At 36.5% G+C, this 23,858-nt stretch overlaps 1 long non-coding RNA gene across 2 annotated transcripts; it reads right to left on the bottom strand.

The window, feature by feature from the left end:
• Positions 1–7,674: 7,674 nt before the first annotated feature.
• On the bottom strand, positions 7,675–21,786 carry LOC145688819 (uncharacterized). 2 transcript variants are annotated; one of them, XR_014131992.1, is made up of 3 exons: positions 21,491–21,786; positions 15,563–15,621; positions 7,675–8,475 (listed from the first exon to the last, which is right to left on the bottom strand). It is a non-coding gene; the product is annotated as an uncharacterized LOC145688819 (long non-coding RNA). The 2 variants fall into 2 exon arrangements; XR_014131991.1 differs by having other exon boundaries at positions 7,679–8,475; positions 21,566–21,748.
• Between the last annotated feature and the right edge of the window lie 2,072 nt (positions 21,787–23,858).

The raw sequence follows: 23,858 nt of genomic DNA, 5'->3' as shown, positions 1-23,858 counted from the left end.
TATATATATATATATGTGTGTGTGTGTGTGTGTGTGTGTGTGTGTGTGTGTAATTAGTATAAAATCAAAGATCAAAGTTAAAATTTCTGCATTTCAAAATGAAATTTTATAAAGTTCCAGGTTGACGTAACTGACCAAGAAGCATAGTCACGTTTCAAAGTCTTGAGCACCTATTACTTTCCTTTGTAAAACATACATATACAGGGTGTTAATGAACTACATCGTCAGACTGTAAGAGGTGATTCCTCACATAAAAATAAGATAAAAGTCCATATGGACCTATGGCGAAAAGTGCATAGTTTCAGAGTTAGGGCTGTCCAAAATCGCGAAAGAGCAACATTTCAATAGGTCCTATTTCGAATTCCAGAAACTGTGAGTGGTGGTTCTTATCAGCGTAAAAGAGGCCACGCATATACAATACAAAACTGCATATTTCATAAATTGTCAATAGGTGTAGAGTGTATTCCCTACAGGGTGTAATTCTCAGATATGTTTTCAATAGAGTTTTCAGATATCACCTGATTTCAAAGTGGTCCAAAGTAGGCAGGAGGTAAGCCTTGACAACAATGGACATCCAATGCTTTGGAGGGAAGGCAGAAGTGTTAGAAACCGGCATCTCCATGTTTCTTTGTGTTCGGAATAACGTGTGATGATGTGTATTTCACCACAGTGTATTTCACGTATTCTTTACTTATAAGTGTGAAAGAAAACATCGCACCATGCGTTTCCCCGAGTACGAGAGACCGTGCTGCTGACGATCCTTAACATTTCTGACATCACGCCACTGAATTCCGTGTTCACTGCTATCAGGGCTTATCGTTTGCCTGCTTTGGACGAATCATAAAGTCAGAGCATATCTCAAAATTCGGTTGATGGCATGTCTGGGAATTTCACCCTGCAGGGAACACTCTGCACATCCATTGAACATTAATGAAATATGCATTTTTGGATTGCGTGTGCGTGACTTCCTTTAAGCTGATAAGGACCACCATCCAGTGTCTCTAGAATTCGAAACAGGGCTATTTGAAATTTGGCTTTTTTGAGATTTTGGACAGTTCTAGCTCTGAAACTATGCACTTTTCGCCATAGGTCCATATGGACTTTTTCTCTTATTTTTATGTGAGGAATCACCTCTTAAAGTTTGTCGGTATAATTCATTAAAACCCTTTTTATCTATTTTTATCTATTTTTTTTCGTATGCGAGCAAGAGTTCAGTAGATCAAACAATATAGCCTACGTCTAATTCACTATAAGAACGGAAGCTGAACCTTTCTTTCCAAAAAAAAATAAGAGATAGTATGCCAGCTAACCATTTGCCTAGCTAAGATAGCTTTTTAAAATTATTATAAAATTACCGAAATTTCAGTCACTCTGTCCAGATTCATGGTGTAAAGGGTAGGGGTTTAAATTGTTCTTAAGGTTACAACTGCATCAGTAAAAACAACTGGTTGAAGTTGGAGGAAGCAGTAAGTATTTCTTTAACACAATCATTCTCATTATTTTCATCTTCAAAGATATTGAAGTTGTACGTTATCTTTAAATGCAATTATCTTGATCAAATTTTCTACATAGATGAGGTTCATACCTGGGATTTTTTTTTTTCATCATTTCACTTTGACAGAGCAACGTTGGGGAGCGAGAGGAGGGGAAGATGTATAACAATCAATACATATATAAATAAAAGCGACTATGTTCGTGAGTTAATAACTCCTAAACCACCCGATGAATCTCAATCAAATTTTCAAAATAGATGACGTTCAAATCTGGAAAGTTTTTTTTTTTATCATTTCACTTTGACGGTAGGTCTTAGGGGAGGGGGAGGAGAGGAGGGGAAATATATGAAAATGAATTAAACTTAATAATTCTTAAACAACACGACCAATCTCAATCAAATTTTCAACATAGATGAGGTTCGGGCCTGCAAAGCCCCATCTTTTCACTATGACCTAGGGGAGGGGGATGGGAGGGAAAGATACAAATACAAAAATAAAAAATAATTAATAACTCTTGAAACACCAGGCCGATCTCAATCAAATATTCAGCATAGATGAGGTTCGGTCCTGGGATGGTTTTTATCATATTACTTTGACTATAGAACTTAGGGGAGGGGAAGGAGAGGGGAGATGTATAAAATTTAACTCTCGAAGCACCAGACCGATTTCGATCAAATTTTCAGCATAGATGAAGTTCTGCCCTGTGATGATTTTTATTATTTTACTTAGGGAAGGAGGGATATTAAAAATGAAAGTAACTATCTTTCTTATTTTGTCACTCTTTAACCACATGACCAATCACGATGAAATTTGTGCCATAGATGGGATTCAGACCTGAGGTAGAGTTGTCATATCACTTTGACGAAGCAAACAAAAGGAGGCGAGGGGAGGAAGATTTATAAATGATCGAAAATGACCGATATTAGTGTCGAATCTATAGGTTTTGGGGGTGCTGAGATACACAGTGACACTTCCGATGCTTATTAAATTCAGATTCAGCACTGGAACTTAACGTGGCGGCACTGGCGCCAAGTCTCACAGATCCGTGCCACCTGTTTTTGTAGCCTGTTACTAATAACTGGCCATTGGTTTTGATTGGGGTTCGAATTGAAAATTTCTATTTTCCAATGGACACTTCTGAACATGATTTATTACTTTGTGATAAAATAAAATTATCAACGAAAAATTTAAACAAAAATTTAAAATTTAACAAATGGGTCTGTGAGACTAGGCGCCAGTGTCGCCGGGTTAAGAGTCTTCATCCCGGCGAAATTAAAATACCGCTAATTTTACAGTAATTATGTGATATCTTCAAATAGATAAAAGATAATTGAAATATGTAACAAGAGCGCCCTAGACAATATTATTTTGCGTGAGATACCGTTATCACAAGTCACCTAGTGGCTTTCCGTTTTCAGCTGTTTAGAAACGCGAAAATAAATGCCAATTTTCAAAATGGCTCGAAATCGAAAGCAGATAAGTGAGTCATGATAACGGTTTCTCATGTAAAATGATATTGTCTAGGGCGCTCTTATTCCACATTTTGATTATCTTTTATCTATTTGAAGACATCACACAATTAATGTAAAATTAGCGGTATTTTAATTTCGCCGGGATGAAGACTCTTAAGGAAGAGGGAGGAAGTAGATATATAAAAATGGTCGAAAGTGGCCAATATCAGTGTCGAAACCATGGTTTTCGGGGTCGCTAAGATCAACAGTGACACTTCCGATGCCTCGCAAAATGTAAGAGGGCTAGGGAGATATATAAAATAATCGAAAATGAACTATATTAGTGCCAAATCTATAGTTTTCGGGGTCGTGAGATGAGCAGTGAAACTTTTGATGCCGGTTAAATCCAAATTCAGACCTGGAACTTGGGGGAGGAGGAAGGATTTATATATAAATGATCGAAATTACCAACATCAATGTCGAATCGAATCTATAGCTTTCGGGATCGGTGTGAAGAACAGTGACATTCACAATGCCGTTTAAATCTAAATTCAGCCTCGCCACTTGGGGGAAAGGAGGGAAGAGAAATATAAAACTTATCGAAAATGACCGGTATCAGAGAGCGCTTTAGTAATAGTAGAGAGTGACCGATTAATCTAACATATTGCAATTTTGTCTTAATTTAACCCAGCAAAGCGAGTAATTTATGCTAGTTTATTATAAAAACCAAGTTGCTGGAATTAATGAAATGTTAAAATGGAGTAACGGACGAATGTGTGTATATACTTGTCTCAAAATAAGTTTTTACAATTTAGATTTTACCACCAAAAGATTGTAGTAATGTTACAGAATAGGGGTGGTATCTAGCTGATAACATACCATGGAGCTACAGAAGATAATAGATTTGTCACTTTTTTCTTTGCTATATATTAAAAGTGGTTTATAGAAGTCATTATTTTGAATAGATAGATGTAAACAAATAAGGAATTCGAATAAAATTGTTTTTCAGAAAATAAGTTACTACTCGCTCGAAAGTATGCTTAATAATTACCACAAGATAATCCTGTTTCTTCATATACTTACGAGGCACAGTGAAGTCAGTTCGGGACTTTTTCTTATAGGCTTAAAATCAAACTCCAGAGTGAAGGTAGTGCATGCAGTAGGAACTGGCAACTGTGTCCTGTTCCAATAGGAAACGCTCATTTTGCGTACCAGTCCGAAAACCGTTATTCAAGATGGCGTACAACACTTCGAACGTATAGATGAAGCAACTTGTAATAAAGAAGTTTTTATTGAAGAAGGAGAAGGAGCTGAACTTTAGAGAAGATTCCAGTCACAATATGGCCATGAGTAACACATCTGAATGGTGCAAGCGCTTCTGTCACTGACTATCAGTGCATTTTTTAAGAAATCGCTACTGGGTATCCAGGCACAAAAGGGCCCTTGACACACACAGCAAAATTTAAACGTAGAGATTCTATAAAGTGCAGTTTAGTATAAAGTACACTTTTGAAACAATGACATTAAAAAATGACGTTTTTGGCAGACTACTGTCAACTGTTTCATTTCCGATTCAACACATCGCCATTAATACAGGAGAGGACATTTCCTTTTTTACATTCTGGCTCAGATCCGCCTTCAAGTCGGTACTTAAAGATAAAACCGTACTGTGCTATTATAATTGGAAATTTTCCTTCATTTATTTATTTATTTTTATGCCCATATTTTGAAGTTGGACATAGAAAAAAATAAATAAATAAATAAAAAGCATGACTGGTACAGATCGAGAGGATACAAAACAAACAATGCAAGACACAAACTACTGAACAAGAAAATAACAATACGTGAACTTGACTAAACATTTCCCGAACGAAATCATTTTGTGTGTATACGTCCATAAGCGCCGACTTGAAGAAGATATTTGGGGGACCAAACAATGAATAAATATATAATTATATTCAGCCGTTTTCTATCAACTGCTTGATAAAGACCCCCTTCCCCCCTTGATCTCGGTCCGATGCATCCGCTCCGCTGCGAAATTCATGAGCTAAGTCAAATTTTTCTTAAGGCATTAAAAACAAATTCAATTTCAAATTCTGGGAACTTCGCTGCACGACATTGATCTTCACTTGTCATATCAGTGTTGCCATAGTGTTGGTTGAAGCTTCAGTGCTCTATTAAACACCGTTTTGAAAACGGCACTTTCTATCGAATAAGAAGGCTGTTCCTAATATTGAATTAAAGGTAACACGAAATTTACGACAGAAATTCTTGCTCCTCTTTGTTAATTCTTCCTCAACTGTATTATATTGGTGGGGGCAAAGGTGCCCTGCCCCCCAAACTCGGCGCCTATGTATACGTCAGTGCATATTTTAAAATATTTTCACTAGGTGACATTGGACTTTTGCATCATGATATGGGATATTAAATTAAAGGTCTTCGTAAGGGCCCGCTACACGCTAACATTTTGTGTCAAACATTCAAGTCATATCACCTAGAAGGAACATGTAACCAGTGAATGCCACACTTAGTCCCATACTTTTTGCAATATATTTTATAAAATATGCATCAGAAGACACGGAAAATATGGTGGATTTAAGCATCGTCAATGATATGTTATCTAACTGGGATCCCCTTAACGAAGTTTTAACTAACTTTATCAAATCTTAGTGTAAAGATGACCGACAATATAAAATACCAAAAGTAACCACGATGGGCCAAAACAAATGCTGAAAAAGAAGTAAAGATTAAAACAATTTTTCGCACATAAATTCAAATATTTTATTTACCAAATGAAAATTTCGAAATTACATATAATAAAACGAACAAAAACGTGTCGTAAGCTAAAGATAAGTAAAAATTGCATTTCATAAAAATTACTAAATATTCAAATAGCAAGTTGTTTTCTTCTGTTATCTTTTCTCAGAGAATATTCAAAAGGTATATAAGCCAAGCGTCATTTGGACCATTACATGTGAGAATTCGGCTTCAACCTTTCTACCTCTTTAGTCGTCTCTTAACTTTCTCTGTATTAGAGTAGAATGAAAGTGCTAGCATCTCGAGGTAGACAAATGAGTAGGCGAAACGAAAGAATACCTGAAATTTCAAGAATAAAGCTCTCCAATTTTATACCTATTCACAGAACACAAGCTAATACAAATAGTCACAAAAGCAAAGCAGCTTGAAGTAATCCAATTAATTTATTGTTGAAGTACTCTTTCAGCAATTTAACGATTTACGAAGTGCACTAGGTATCCAAACTGCTGGACCTGGGTATCCGAGTGATGGGCCTAGGTATCCATTTGGATACAAAAAAGTAGCTTAAAAAATGCCCTGCTGACTATCCTGAAAAGTAAGTGCACACTAGGTTCTGAAACAAGTTTTCCCTATTGCCGGGTACAGAACAGTTTACTTTGAATTGAACGTCCTGCCAGTGATTTCCTTCTGTTTGGACCCCTAAAACAATTCTTCGGAGGTCAAAATTTCCACATGATAATGAAGTGAAGTGAGTTTATGATAGATAGAATGCTTTAGACACAGGACCGTAGCCAGCCCAAAAATGTAGGGGGGGGGGGGAGCGGCTGAAGTTAGGGAGGCCCGATTCAACTATATTATAGTTCATCATCATATTATAGTTCATATGCAAGTATAGTATAGTGCAAGCTTACAATGAAAATTTTAGAGGGGGCAGCAAATATTTAGGGGGCAGGTCCCCTAGACCCCCTTGGATACGGGCATGTAGACATACTGACAACTCTTTGTATGTCAAAGCCTTTCCAACACTATTTAAACGCTGTAGCAGCGGTTATGTAGAAAAATAAGTACAGTTTTCACTTCTTGAAATTTCTTTTTCTTGTCCTTTTTTACCCAAACTCTCGGATTGCTTTAACGTCTCTCCTAGATCAGGATGTATATATATATATATATTTTGAAAATACAAAACAATATTGTTAGATTTCTTAAGTCCTTTTCCTATCTGATATGATGACAGAGATTCGCCTGTATCCCCCAGAACTTACCTGTAAGTCGAGACCTTTATGTTCTAAAATGCTGTATTAAGGTAATGTGCTGCTCTTGTGGTTTTCTATACTTCATAGCCAGCGCGTATGTCATATCTGTGACTCGAAATTACTTGACACATTGATTTATGATAAACTAGCATATATTACCCGCTTCGCTGGGTTGAAATGAAAATTTAAATGCACAACTCCATATCTCATGTGTTTAATACCCGTGAAATATGCTTGCAGTAAATGTTAACATTATATCGCCTGTCATTTATGTTAACCCGCCGAGTGACACGGTCATGCGGGTTGCATATAAATACGTTTATTTTTACCTATGATGAACTAACAAAGGATTTGTACGTTATGGACACTTGAATGGTCAATTATCTCAAGACACTGGTAATTAAAAATTAAAGTGATATGATAAAAACCATCTAGGGTCCAAATCCTAATAACCCCCCAAAAATGAAAGAAATTGGTTCAGCCGTATTAGCGTGATGAGGGAACAAAGGATTTGTACGTTCTCTTTTATATATAAGACTAGCAGCGTTCACCCCGCTTCGCTGCGGTCACCCCGGAACGCAATAAACTTTGTTACTTAGATAATTTTTACTTTTTCGCTTTCAAGTGATATGATAAAAACCATAGAAGATTGCACTAATGTTAACATTATATCGCCTGTCATTTATGTTAACCCGCCCCGCTTCGCTGCGGTCACCCCAACCCGCCCCGCTTCGCTGCGGTCATCCCGGAACGCAATAAACTTTGTTACTTAGATAATTTTTACTTTTTCGCTTTCAAGTGATTTATAGCGCCTGTCAGTTATGTTAACCCGCCGAGTCACAGGGTCATGCGGGTTGCATATAAATACGTTTATTTTTATACCTATGATGAACTAATAACAAAGGATTTGTACGTATGGACACCTGAATGGTCAATTATCTCAAGACACTGGTAATTGAAAATTAAAGTGATATGATAAAAACCATCTAGGGTCCACATCCTAACAACCCCCCAAAAATGAAAGAAATCGGTTCAGCCGTATTAGCGTGATGAGCGGGCAAAGGATTTTTTTTACGTATGGACACCTGATTGGTCAATTATCTCAAGACACTGGTAATTGAAAATTAAAGTGATATGATAAAAACCATCTAGGGTCCAAATCCTAACAACCCCCCAAAAATGAAAGAAATCGGTTCAGCCGTATTAGCGTGATGAGCGGACAAAGGATTTTGTGCGTTCTCTTTTATATATATAGATTTATTTTAATCTTATAGTAAGCATATACAAATTACACAGTCTCAATGTGTATACCATTGCACTAAAATTGTCACACAGGCTCATTGTTGTTATTTTGTAAAAGCCCAACATAATTGTCACCACAGATTAAACATGTCGAAAACTACTTGAACAAATAAAATGAAATAAATGGGAAAAGTAAGCACAATCAGTAGAATGGTAGACGCTGTCTCCAGCTGAGACTCCTGAAATCGTTCTTCAAGTATGTACTGCATGTCAGGATCACTGAAAAGTAAACAAAGATATACAATTAAACAATTGCACTCTCCGATACACAAACCAATTTCGTTACGTTCAGACAAACAGCAGAATAAGTGGTATTTAACTCTTTCGGGATTTAGGCCTATATATATTGTTTTCCAACAATCATAATTAACATCTATTACCGTTGGACTTTTTATTGCTCACTCGTACATGCATTGCGAAACAGATAACATGTGTTTTGAGGAGTTCGTCAAGTTGGTGGGGGTTATGATGTCATCTATTCGAACTTCAAGAGTACAATGCAAAAGGCTTATTTTCTTCTCTGGCAAATGTTGTCTAAAAGGTATTAGGGATCCAAGAACACATATACAGGGTGTCCAATATACAATGCAACCCGGAGTTTGGGATAGTAGAACTTATGAATTTGAAGTGATACACGAATAATGGTTATATTAAAATGAAGCCTTGTTCATGTATATACAGGAAGCAACGATTGAAGTACACTAGGAACCACACAGTGTTGCCAGATGTAACCGAAGGTTTAAATCAAGTTTTTTGCAAAACATGTAAATTGATTCATAACTCATACGTATGGATGTTAATTTTCAGTTTGTTTAGTTGGAGTAGCTTGTAAACTATGGAGCAGAAGAAAAAGAATTTTTCATTTCCACCGATAACTAATCGGATGAGGCCTCTGTAACGGGGAACTAGGGAAATCGTAGTTTTCGTAAATTAACACTCTGAATTGCCAACCCTGCTGATGTTTCAGTGCATCAAAAGGCGTGTTAATGACCTGTCTACATTATACAATTCCTAAAAACAATGAAAAAGATACTTTGAAATTATCATGATAAAATTTTTACTTACATGCACCCGGTAACACTGCTACTATCAGAAATGAGTTACCAGCTCTACAGCGGATGCTGGAAGTGTCCCCTGTTTTGATTCAAACACTGGTTCACACGTTCCATCAGGTTAGCAGCAACTTTACGAAGATTAGAAGTGTTAATATTCTCAATGGCACTGTGAATGTTCGTTTCCAGGCCTTGAAAAGTTCGAGAATTGTTCTTGTATACCTCTTGCTTTAAATAGCCTCATAAAAATGAATAGCAGTGTTGCCGGGTGCATGTAAGTAAAAATTTTATTATGATAATTTCAAAGTTTCTTTTTCATTGTTTTCAGGAATTGTATAATGTAGACAGATCCTTAACACACCTTTTGATGCACTGAAACATCAGCAGGGTTGGCAATTCAGAGTGTTAATTTATGAAAACTACGATTTCCCTAGCTCCCCGTTACAGAGGCCTCATCCGATTAGTTATCGTGAAAATGAATTCTTTTTTCTGCTCCATAGTTTCCAAGCCACTCCAACTAAACAAACTGAAAATTAACGACAGAACATCCATACGTATGAGTTATGAGTCAATTTACATGTTTTGCAAAAAACTTGATTTACACCTTCGGTTACATCTGGCAACACTGTGCGGTTCCTAGTGTACTTCAATCGTTGCTTCCTTCTTTAAAAATATGTGCATAAACAAGGCTTAATTTTAGTATAACCATTATTTGTGTATCAATTCAGGTTCGAAGGTTCTAGTATCCCAAACTCCGGGTTGCATTGTATATTGGACACCCTGTATATGTCGTCGAAATGAGAACAGACAGAGTACACTTGTTATGGCTTCTTCTCTTCCCTCCTTCTCTGCAATTTTCTGCATCGTTTTCAGTTTAAAATCCAATTTCTGCATAAACATAAACTTGTAGAAAAGACGAAGGTTCAGCTGATTGTGTTTAGAACAAAGCATTTTCTGTTGGTGATAAAATGTAAACGCTGAAAAAGTAGTCTTTGTGTTTTATTTTGTCACTACCACAAGGGCCTAACGCGTGAGAAAACTTTCGGTATCAAAACCTGTCACATTGAAGCGCAGTAGACTTTCTTTCCTGCTTTGCTGAACGAAGATGAGTGTTGGTCCACCACAGACGTAGTCGTACATCCCCAGCACTGTGTACACCACTTAGGTATCTTACAAGTCGTTTTGAGATCTGTATTTTAACACAGGGCCGGTCGAGAGGGTCCTAAACTTTTGAAAAAGGTATTTTTCAGAAAAATTCCCATTTTCCTCGAATTCCCCTTTTCAGGTATATATCAACATGTGAATGGTACCGTTTGGAAGGTTGCTTTGTTCTGAAGAGAATGAGGTAGAAACCATGATCCTAGGATAAATAGTGATGATGCAGCAGCTGCTTGACTGAAAATCTAAAATTTACCTTAATAATCCGAAAATCCCAAAAGGATTAAGTGGAGTGAGACACGCAAGGCCTTTGCGCACTGGGATCCCAGTCCGAATTGACTCGAGTCCGCACTGCGAAACCGTCACTTGTTAGCAGTGCATAAATAAATCAGCAATATGTTGATATGATGGCAGAACAAAAACTATCAAACGAACGACAGACCTTCTGGCGGTTTTTCTGTTAAGCTACACATAAAAACTTACGCTGCTCTTTTGTTTAGTTTGATGTATTCACATATATAGCTCACCTTTGAATAAATTATAGGTAAACAAAAACTATAAAGTTTAAGAGTTAATCATAATTTTGGGCAATATCATATTAATCACACTAGGCACTGTCGTCACAATGAAAGACTTGATGACGTCAGGATCAGATTCATCCTACTCAGTGACTTGGTTATCGTACAGTATCAATTCTTGGGGTTACAAAGAAAACGGTTTATCTCGATTTCTTCAAAAAGTACGCATGAGGATTTACTCTCACCCATGTCATTTTGTCCAGCCTAATGAGAGCTATCGAAAGCTATATCGAATATTTTAAGCTCCAATGCTACTAATAGTACTTCTATAAGTTTAGTTTTTTACGTACGAGTGAGGATCAAAAATTGAGGTTACAAGGATGATATTTCTGGAGTTTCATTTATTATAGAGGAATGAGGGGTAATTTTAATTCATGGAGTTCGCTACTGTGCAGAGTTTAGCCACCCGGGACGTACAGCGCTAGTTATATGTTAACAGATATGAATCACTGATTTGAGAAACGTCATAAGTCAGTCATTGCCGAAAATGAGTTCATATGCAGCTTGAAGAATAGCTACACAGTTTGGTTGTGACATGTTAAGTCATGCTAATAGTTCGTGCAATATCGAGCTGCAGCAAGTGTCCCTCAGTTGAGAAACGTCACAAATCATTGACTTGCGGCATTATTAACATTATTGACTTATAACATTTCTCAAATCAGCTATTCATGTAGAGATTCATTTGGAAAGCTGGTCTCGCGAAAAAGTCCGCGAACTCATTCGATTTCTGTAGGTGAAAGAGGCACACAATGACAGCTGACCGATACTATGAGACCTTGACACGATTGCGCGAAGCTATCAGGAAGAAACGGCAGAACTTCTCACCGAGGGCGTCATCTTCTTTCACGACAAGGCGTGTCTGCATACAGCCAGGAAGACTAGCACGCTGTTGAAGCAGTTTCGCTGGGACAACATCGATCACCCTCCCTACAGCTCAGACCACGCTCAAAGCGATTATCACCTATTCCCGCACTTAAAGGAGCACCTAGGAGGTCGTCGCTTCACTTCAGAGGAGAAGATACAACACTTCGTGAGAACGTGGCTGAACACGCTAGTACAGAATATTTACCAGGATTGAATTTTCAAACTCATCCCACGATGTGACAAGTGTCTCTCAACGGATATTGAGACTATGTCGTAACGTAATGTGTGTACTATCTGTTTGGCTGTATTGGTTGTATGAAATAATGTATATTCTACACATTTCACTGTAGGCTTTGCAACCTTACTTTTTGATCACTCCTCATATTACAGGTTCGATTCCCGGTGGGGCCACTCGGTCGAAAAAAATGTAAAACGCTTTTTCAGGCCGGAAACCCTGAATGAGGTTTTCCTGGGTTTTCCTCATTCACACCAGGCAAATGCCGGAGTGGTACCTAATTTATAGGTCCCAGGCAGCTTCCTTCCTTGCACAATCCTTTCTTCCTTCCCTTTCCCCGGATTGTGTGCTCGTCGAGGGACGTCATCCCTCAAAACGTGACGGGCTAAATGGCCATAGATGCCCCGAAAGCCCAGAAATCTAAACCCTAATCCCTAAGCCTCATATTAAACTAACAGAAAGGTCAAGCCCAACAATATTGTTTGAAACAAGTTAAAAGAACTGCACAAAAGCAAAGTAGATATTCTTCCCAGTCAGGGATCTAAAAGGTAGAAACTCGCTACCTAATTGGACTGTCCCATATCTGATGTGATCAGAACTGTCACAAGTTAATGTTCCAAATTTCCATCATCTCAGGAACTACAAGATATGACGTGCTTAACACGACTCTTTTATAATCTAAGATATCACTCTAATAGAGACTATCTGAACTAGAGATGGCCAATTCCGGAATTTGGAAAACAAAATCGGAAAAATTTTGGATTTTGAAAAATGCAAACTTCGGAAAAATTCTGGAATTTAGGGAATTCCGGGTTTCGGAAAATTTTGGCCATCCCTAGTCTGAACCCCTTAACTCTGTACGGGTGAGGGCAGAAATGCACAAGAAATGTATTTGTTTGCAAACATTTTAGTGCCAAAACCTACAAGGCGAAATTAAATTTTGGAATCATGTTATATAGAACATGGAGACGAAATGTTTTCCCGGAACATGCTGCTGTAAGAATTCATTATCCACATTACAACGAACATTATAATAGTGCTTATCATCTCAACAACACTTTGAGAGGTGGCCTTCCCAAGATTTTTTTTGGCCATATTAAAAAAAATCAAACTTTGAAATATAAAAATACAAACCTTACGTATCAACCGCCACTGGAAACTTTGAACTTGTTTCTTTATCTCGGTATATCATATTTTACATTGCAATAATAATGCAATATTTTTAAAAAAGTGCATTATGTATTGCACAAAATTCGCAAAAAAAAGAAGAAGAAGAAGAAGTTGATAAAACGTATACATCAAGGAGGCATATGCACTACATTTCACTTACTATATCTGGTTATAATATTTTTCTTAAATATTGGATTACATTTTCAACATTTTCACTACACTATAGTCATAGTTTCCACTGCCTGGAAATTCTGGAAATATCATGGAATTCCGCTTAGTCTTAAAAAGTTCTGGAAAAGTTAATGAATTTCATGAAGAGCTTAAAAAATCGGGAAAAGACAAAGAATTTTAAGTACAGATTTTTACTTTCCAGAACTCATTTCTCTTTTGCCCTATCTGGCTATTTGGTAAAAGATGTTTTGTAAAATAAATTACTTTGTTTTGGAAAATCTGTATCAGCACAAACAAACACATACACTATATATACACATGTACTGTACATGCATAGTAGATCACAAAGCCCTGGTCGGAAAAAATATACTACTTTCTTAAACTATGTATACGCGTAAGTTTGGACATTGGTAAATCGTGATCTGGGAAACTCAGGAAACTGGGAAAAGTCAGGAAATTCGGGGTCGCAGGTAACTGGGAACCGTGATAGTGTACCAGTATATGATTTGAAGTATTTTCTTAATTGAAAAACTTGGAAACTGAGTTCTTTGATAAGTGCGACTTTTGTAGTGGCATCTTGTGCAGGTGTTTTCCTGCTCATAATCAGAGATGCTGAAGTCTCTTGTACAGGTTCTCTTTGTATACAACCAGCTTTTCAGAGATAATTTTCATGAATTCAGAAGGGAATAGTTTTGTTGTTGGTAGTTGTGTGTGTAGTATGCAAGAATTGACCCAAACGATGAGAAATTTGTGAAAAGTCTTTCCATCAAAGAGCCTTGATGATTATGTCAATGTAAGGCAAACTAATGACTTCTTCTTTTTTCTTTTTCTAGTTTGTCTTTCTTTCTTTCTTTTTTTGTGTTCCTATACCTGGAATTTGGCAAAACTAGTACGAAATGACCCCCGAAGAGATCGCCGTCACTTTCGTAAAATTTCTCTTCCAAATTGAGGCCACAGATTTTTCTCACTATTTTAACGTAAAACACTTCCAGACAGAGGCCAATAGAACAGTAAGGAGCATTTGTGCATCGTCTAGTGAGAAATTATGAGCTAAGAAATCCAGATAATAATTCAAGACTACTACAAGTAGGATAGAAAAACGATAAAATAATTTTTGTGTGGAAACATGTATTTATACGTAATCTGTAGTCTATAGAACTTCGGTTGTTTGCAATTAAAGTATTAAAAGAACTTCACTGAGTGATATGCACTACGGAACACATATTACAGTAAAGAAACCTGGAAACGGCATTATACTAAATTTGTTTTATAAACTTCTAATTTGGAGGAAATATGGAGTGAGTCTAACATCAAATGGTAAATGAATCTGTATAGCTCATATCGCATCAAAAGCCTGTTTTGACCTTTGACGCAAAACAATCGGCCAGAGAGCTCCTCTATACATCCTCATGGCCTTCGAATAATTCCTTTCCTTCCATCCTAACTTATCTTTGTCTAATTTCCACACTCTATTCGATCAGGCCCGAAACCAGCCACAGGGGTTTGGGGGGGTCATGATTATATTAAGGGGGGACAAGTTATTAAAACTTCTCTTACAAATATATAAATTGTGTTTTGTATCATTTTGTATTCAGGTCTGGAGGGGCCACGAAAAGTTTTTGGGGGCCAGACCCCCTAGCCCCCCTCTGGTTGCGGGCCTGTATTCGATCTTCAGCTATTTATCCCTAAATCTTTGGTTTAGGGCTATGGCCATGTAACGTTCACTTCAAATAGAACATTTGCGACTTCAGCGACATGCATTTTTAATAAATAGAATTCTATACACAGCGATACACGCACTTTGATTTTGTGTAGCTTATATTCTATTTATACTGGCAGAAAACGACAGATCGAAACTTTGCCTTTAACAAAGAATTGATGAAAAAATATTATTTATTAACGTTCTTATTTCTAGCAGATAAGATAAATCTTTGCTTCTATTTTCAGTTGTATTGTTTCATAAAGCAAACATATCCTAAAATAGGAGAGACTATATGACCTATAGTAATACTCTTAAGAGTAATATCTTTCTACTATCAAGATAATATGATAAAATTTACACATTTTTTGTTACTTACATCTTCAACATAAGTTTTAGTCAATTGTGATCCAAATGTCTTCCTTTGATATCTGGCATCTGCAGTGAAATCAAAAATAAATATTATGACAAAGTACAAGATTGATTTCGACACAAAAATTGTAGTTGTCTCCAGCATTTAAATATATGAGCACCGTTTTTTCAAAACTTGATAGAGAAAATTTTGAGAAACGGAGGTATGCTTTTTTCTGGTATGCTTTTATGCTACCAATCGAGTTGTGAAATCAGAATTGAGAAATCTCGAAATGTGTCATGTGTATAGAATACCAAATCATGAAGGTTTTGTCAGAACTCGATAAAGGTTATGTACAATAAGATCAAAAATGCAATTCTTGTAAAAAAGATGTTTTGTGCTGTATCGAGTTTTGAAAAACCGCTCCTCATATGTACAGTTTGAATGTATTACCTCTATGCTGAACTAGATGAAATGCTCGTTCGTTATATGAAAGTAGGTTTGTGGAAAATATTTGAACCTTCTTCCTTCCTCTCTTAGGATATGGATCTCAATGAAAGTATAATAATATAAATCTATGAGATATTCTGGACATAAATATTGGACCCTCGTTTCCCTTAGGAATCAAAGCGGTATGATTAAAACCCAGTTTGATTTAGATACTACTATGTTGCAAAAGCAACTACAAACGGGTCAGCCATTTTCCCGACGCCGAAAACTATGAATGCAACAGTAATCTCGGTCATTTTGGACATTATTTTTCTAAACCCTTCTCACTCCTAGGGCTGATGGGAGCTGAGTTTGGACTTCGGGACCAAGAGTGTCACTATTCATCTCTGCGACACCGAGAACTATGGATTCGACTCTAGCATCGGTCGTTTCGATTATTTTTACACTTATCCACTTTCCGCCCTCTAGAGGTGCTAAAGGTCTTACCTCACAGTCTTATTCCAAAGCTGTAATTCGAGCTTAATCGTTGCTAAGCGTTTAGGGTCCGCGCCTTTTGGGACCGAGGTTCGACTCCCGGCGGGAGATCATGTAGTTCGGATCCCACGTTAAGCTGTAGGTCCACATTTCATATAGCCTCACTGTTGAAAGGGACGCTAAACCAAAATCAAATCAAATCAAAAAATCAAACCAAATTATAAGTCATATGTGTACCATGTTCGGTTGAAACTACTCTTGGCGTTTCAGAGTAATGGTGGAACATGTACACATACATTTTCGTATATAGATGTGCACCTTTGTCTCCGACCCCTCCCTTGAATCGGAATTTTAAAAAAAAGAAAATCTCTGAGACACGGATCCTTTATTTTAAATTAAGAATGTATACACCAAGTTTATCTTCCTAAGTAGACAGGATCGTGAAATAATCAATTTTACGCACACATTTTGGCCTCCACTTTCTCTTAGGATAAAAATTTTAATTGAAGTAACATGATAAAAATGTAAATTAACTCATGGTCCATCCATGTACCAAATATCATCAAAAACGGTGCAGCTGTCTAGGACGAAGTCAGCAGGGGCCACGTATTTTCTCTTGTCCCGGGCCTCCAGATGAGTTAATATTGCCCTGCTTACAATGGTTGAATTATAACGCATTGCTAAAATTCCACATAAGCATCACCATTATCCATCAGTTTTTGTAATTAGTTAGGGATGTTTACGACAGATTTCTGCAGATACTCCAGCGGTACGTTTGCAAGAACTTGGAGAATTTGCTGCTGTAATTCATCAAGAGCTTTTAGTTTTGTGCTGTAAACTTCGTCTTTAGCTAACCTCCAGAGGAAGAAGTCGCAAGGCGTCAGGTCAAACTCCTTGGTGCCCATCCAATGTAGCCACGACGTAAAAACCAGTATCCCGGAAAATTTGTATCGAACCATGTGAATACAATGTCGTGAACATAATATTCAAATATAATAAGGTACCGTTCGGTGTTCGGTATTCAAATAAAAATAAATAAATCAACACAGAAAACTGTAGCTTCTGTTTTATTTAACGCGTTACTGAAGTGGAACTTAAGTGACAATCACAAAACAAACACTATTTTATTTTGGAATTTCCTATTTCTTTGACTTATTTGTATTTAATCATTGCAGAAATATACAATATTTCAACGTTGATTTGTTCCACATATGTTGTAATGAAATTTTTTTCTGAAATTTAGGGTAAGAGGGCCTTCACATGTTTTCGATTCAGTAGTTATATATCTTGTATCGAAGCTGGCGTCACGTCCACTTAAGAGGCCTCATCCCGGCGAAATTAAAATACCGCTAATTTTACAGTAATTATGTGATATCTTCAAATAGATAAAAATAATTTAAATGTGGAACAAGAGCGCCCTAGATAATATTATTTTGCGTGAGATACCGTTATCACAAGTCACCTAGTGGCTTTCAGTTTTCAGCCGTTTAGAAACGCGAAAATAAATGCCGATTTTCAAAATGGCTCGGAATCGAAACCAGATAAGTGAATCGTGATAACTATATCCTATGTAAAATGATATTGTCTAGGGCGCTCTTGTTCCACATTTCGATTATCTTTTATCTATTTGAAGATATCACATAATTACTGTAAAATTAGCGGTATTTTAATTTCGCCGGGATGAAGACTCTTAAGGCAACTTTGACTCTTATCTTATTTCAGAATACTTCGTTTTTCTGTCTCCTTCATGGAATTTCTTCACTACAGACACAGTACAAAATTTCAGCGTTTGTTTGATCCATATATCTTGTGACGTCGCTACTGTAGTGATCAGCAACAATCTCCAATGTGACAAAGCTAGCCATATATCTTATGATTAGCCGAATTGGGAATCGAAGGTCCCCACGTGATTGGTTAAAGCTTCGTGTCTGACCAATAAGACAAAGTTATTTTTCTTATTTTCGTTTTTGCGCTTACTGATATATATATCAAGTTTTCATACTTATGATGCGAAAAGTCTCATGCTAGCTCCCGTTCTAATTATTTTCACAACTATTTTTCAGAATATTTTCACAACTTATATCTTTCACATCACTTTCAACATAATCACAATTTGTTACTAATTCCTCAAAAATAATTGGAAGCGATTGAGAACAAACTTAACTAGCAATGGAACTTGAGTGATCTTTTTTCATTGAAACTTTAAATTATTAAAAGTCGCTTTTAGTAGTTTGTTTATAAATTCAGTTGCTTCTTTCTGTGCGTATCTTTTGTTGACACCACTTGTAAACTTACTCTTGTTATCGTGCTCCATTACAAGTGATCGGTAACACTAGCTAAAGTTTAGAAAGAAAATTTTCCTATGACGATCAGAATAAGTTCTCATAAGAAGTTTAACTGTTTCATACTAGAAAATATGGACAAGCAATAACGTAATTCGGGAAGCACAAACTGCAAATACGTTCTACCAGGTACTGCAACATATTTGTGCCAACCTGCAAACCCGCTGGAATTGCTGCGTTTCATCACAGGATTGGTAGTACGAAATTCCGCTAGAAGCTTAAACAAGATGTTTTCTCTGTTTCTTTCTATTTTTTTTTAAAGTTCGATTTCAAGCTATTTTATCCAGCCCTATTTACCGTTTTGTCAAAAGTATACTCTTTTTGACTGGCTTACATAAAGAAGGTTCTTAGTTTAACCTGTTTACATTTTTGCTATTATATTGAAAAAGTTTGATCATATTTCGATGTGGAATTTACTAATAGAATACGGCATTCCCAAGAAAATTTCTTACGTATAAAAAGTTCGAAAAAAATTAATTTCTTAAAAAATCAAATGATTCGTGTAGTGCTTTTTTGGGGAAGGAACTTATCCTTAAATGTGCAGCAACCAAATAATCAACAAAGTAAGGTGGGTTGCATATTAACAAGGGTTTAAGTACATCTTTGTAGACAGATTTCTACAAATCGTTTAACACAGTTAAGGTCATTGGCGATGTTATGACTGCTTACATGTCTATCTTGTTTTACCAGAATATCAGTTTTTCTTTTCTGTGATTCACTACGAGAAGCACCCTGAACGTCAAAAGTGGAAAAATTAAACATACTTAAAAGGAAAATAACTGATTTCAAAAACGCACTAAAAAGCGTAAATTGAAAGCTTACGTGTGAATCGACTTTTAAAAGAGCAGTACGTGAAAATCAGATAATAATAATAATAATGATATAATAATAATAATAATAATAATAATAATAATAATAATAATAATAATAATAATAATAATAATAATAATAATAATAATAATAATAATAATAAGGTGCATAAAAGTACAAAAAATATTACTATGATCTATAAAAGTTTTTGGAGTCATGTCAAGCAAATCATATTAATTCTTCATAAAATCACCACCTATATATTTATATGGTAAGGATCCCCACATCACGACAGAAGCACATGTTAATACAACACGTGTTACTGATTACCAACAATGAAGCAGACGAGAAGTCAACACGGAAGACACTGGAGGAAGCCGAAAGGTGGCGGACCTCACAAAAGGACCCGAATAAAAGCGCAACCATGGAGGGACCTGGTATCAGTCGACAAACTGATCAACTAACCATCACCTGCTCTGAGGTCGCATTGGACTAGGAGTACAGCTTTCCTATACCCTATGTCGCACTGGACTAGGGATCTCATCTTCAACTGAAACCTTGCGATGCTGCCGTGAGCTGAGGGGGTTATCCACAATCTCACCTATACACCTAGCCAGTGTTCTGTATGCTGTCATGAGCGGAAGGGGCACCCGGCAAAACATCGATATCCCTTCATCATTAAGGAAAGACACTATTTACTCTCTGTAATCAAAGATATTTGTAATTAGAACTTTGTAATAAAACTGGTGAAGGGAAAAGACTCACCCGGACCGTCATTTAGTCTCTACCTATAAAACCATTGAGATATATTAGGCGTATTCATCTTTTCAAAGCTATTTGTCATTCTTAGTAAAGGTCTCGTTCAAATTAAGGCTCCGAAGCTGTGGCCCCCAAGCTCCGGGCTACTCATATTTGTATAGAGGAAATGTGATACACATATTCTTCACACACGCACTACTTGTAATTTTATTCTCTGTTTATTGCAGTATCATACTATTCCTATACTGAAAATGCTATCAGTTCTTCTTAAAATAATCATTCACAGGTTGCAACTATCGATTTCCAGAAGTCAATAGTGGATATTGCTACTTTTTTCTTCCACTTCCAAAATCCATAATTTAGAGATGCCGATTTTCACTGGTCACTCAGTGGTCCACTCTTGTATGCTCCTTGATTTCAAACACAGGCCTAACAGCTACCTATTACGTGTTATCACCACCAGATACTTTTTTGATTATCGGTACTCACTGGTGAAAGCTGATAATAGAAATTCCATTTCCAACGTTCACCAGCCCAGAGTTATGACTGATGGTAATTGTGGTTGATTATTGGTACCAACTCTTATGGTAATAAATAATTAAATAAATAAACATACTAGATGTTTTTAAACTTTTCATATTAATATTACTCACAAACTGATATGTTTTTGCATTATAAATATAGTTCCATGAATTTAAGTTAAATTCGTGATAAGAAGAGTTTTCGTGCTGCTAACATTAATGTAAGTACTCAAAGATATGAAGAGTAATGCGACTTCGTAGATACTAGTAATGATTTCATACGTGTAACATTCACCTCATAAAATGAAAAAATACAGCGCTAATGGAAGTTAATATATTACAAGTTACACCTGTATTTCATGCACACTTATTCATTTTAACCGGAATAATTACTCTTTTTTTCACATCGAAAAACTGGGCCGTATTATTTCAATATACTTTGAATAAAATAGATTTCCACTAGGCGCACATAACAAAAATACTGTTTCAACTTTGGGAATCAAGCGTCCCGGAGTCGGACACGTTAACCACTTCATTACAGAACAAAGTACGAGTAACAATGTCAAAATTAAATTAATGGTACCGTGCTCACTACTTACTGTGCAGTCTTCTGTAAATCATAAGAACAGTAAAGTGAGGACATCTAGAAAAATATTGTGGAATAATTACTTAACTGTAATAATCTTGGTCGTACACATCTTTTTATTTACATCCAACATTGCAAACGAAAGCCGAGAAGCAATATCTTTTATTCTCTTAATTTTTTCTCGTAAATAAGAAGCGATAACCTATTGTTCTTTGGAAGGTTTTACATACAATGGAGCGTTACATTTGATAACAAAATCTCGTTCGCTGATTAACAATGCTCACTGCATTAGATGTTTTATATATTCCTCGACATTCACAGTGTGTGACTTTATGGCATGTTTCTCTTACTTTCACACACTCAAACTATGCTTATCTTAATTATATTCTCTGTTACATTGTTTATTTGTAATCAATAGTGTATAGTGCACAGAAATGAGGAAAAATACTTTGATTTTCAGAAATTCCGCAGAAAACCCTCACTAAAAGATTTTCAAATTTCCCCTTAAAAGATTGTATATGGACTTGAAAAAGGTGGAGGGGACAGGGTGGCTCAGTGCTAGAGCGTTCACCTCTGGTGCATGGGATCGTTGGTTTGATCCTAGCTCGCGCCAAATCAACTTTCTGGTGGACAAACACAGTGTGTGAGTTTTCTCGAGATTTTCCTGTTTCCTCCCACTTAGTTCATTCAACCATTTCATTCATCTCTCATCATCACCGTCTCCTTGAGCCTAGCCGGCATAAACGTGGGACGTAAAACTTCATTTCATTTTGAAGAAGGTAGACTAACATCATTTTTCATATTCCTTAGTGACATACGTGGTTGCCAGAGCACTAACAGTCGGGGTGGGGATGGGGATGAAATCATTTCTGGGAAGCTGATATGATTTCACCTACTTTCATATACGTACCATACATACTGAAATCTTCAGGGGGATGAAGTTGGTCGGCAGAGGGTTCAGCCCACTAGCCACAGGAATGCGCTAGGATTAATAGATTAATAGGCGACATGGTCCAGAATTGGCAGGCTAATGTTCAGTATGGTTGAGAATTGGCAGGCAAATAGTCTACATGTTGGGAATTGTTAGACTAATGGTTTGCATGATCGCGAATTGATATGCTAATAATCAATATAGTTAGGAATTGATAGGCAAATTGTAGGCATGGCTGGAAATGATTAAGCTAATGGTTGGCATGGTTGGGAATTGATAGGCTAATCGTCGAAATAGTTGAAAATTGGTAGGGTAATGTCCGACATATTTGGGAATTGATAGGAAAATGGTCGGCATGGCTGGGAATCGGTAACTGAGAAAATGAAGCTGAAGAATATGTCTACCGAACGTAGTTTTGTGTGGTCAACCAACAGTTTGCCAACATTTATTTGTTTCGCACTACCAATCGTAGTTTCAAGTCTTTGCTTGGTGCTACGTTGACAGTTGAGTTGGTTTGTAAACGTTCGGTAAAGCAGCCAATTACAGCGAAAAACCAACAGTGGCAATTGGCTAATGTACCATTTCCCACTTTAGGGCCTACTATATGTTTGCTACTGTGTTTAACTCTTTAAGTATAGGTGATTTTACCCTCACGTGAATCTACTGATTTTAGGTAGGCGTTCCACCTGCTTACAGAAACCACTTTAAGCACTCAATCATATTGTGCCTAGATTTAACCATTTAAATATAGCCTAATAGTCATGTGCCTGACAAGTTTTCGATATAAAATAAAGCACCAGACCAAACTTTCAACAATTAATTAGTGGGCTATCATGAATACAAAAAAGGGTGACAAATATCTGAGTAAGGTAGTAATTCAAAATGACGTCCCACGGGAAATCATTCAAAACCATCTCTCTCTCTCTCTCTCTCGCTATATATATATATATATATATATATATATATATATATATATATATATATATATATATATATATAGATATAGATATAGATATAGATATAGATAGATAGATAGATAGATAGATAGATAGATAGATAGATAGATAGATAGATAGATAGATAGATGGATAGATAGATATATTGGATGGTCCATTTTAATCTTTCCACGGAAATATCTCGAAAACGGTTGAACATAAATGAACTGAACAAAAACTCAAATAGGAAATACCGTGGAGAAAATCGAATGCTGATGTCGCGGTGCTTCCCAGGGACGCTCTTCAAGGGGGCCCGGGGACCAACTTTAAAATTTTAAATGGAAACATGGGGCGTGTGACATCTCGTTCGATAGATCTTTAAAAACTAAAAAAGTGGTGTTGCAAAAGATTTTTCATATCGGTCACCGTATTCAAAATGGCCGCCAAGATATCTTACTTGTATCAGATAAACGTCCAGTACCACTTATATGAAACGGTTGAACATAAATGAACCA

This window comes from Thermobia domestica, chromosome 7 (genome assembly GCF_964235325.1).
Source record: "Thermobia domestica chromosome 7, izTheDome1.hap1.1, whole genome shotgun sequence".
Classification (NCBI taxonomy): Eukaryota; Metazoa; Arthropoda; class Insecta; order Zygentoma; family Lepismatidae; genus Thermobia; species Thermobia domestica.
The sequence above is the reverse complement of the archived record's forward strand: the minus strand, read 5'-3'. Positions and strand labels throughout refer to the sequence as shown.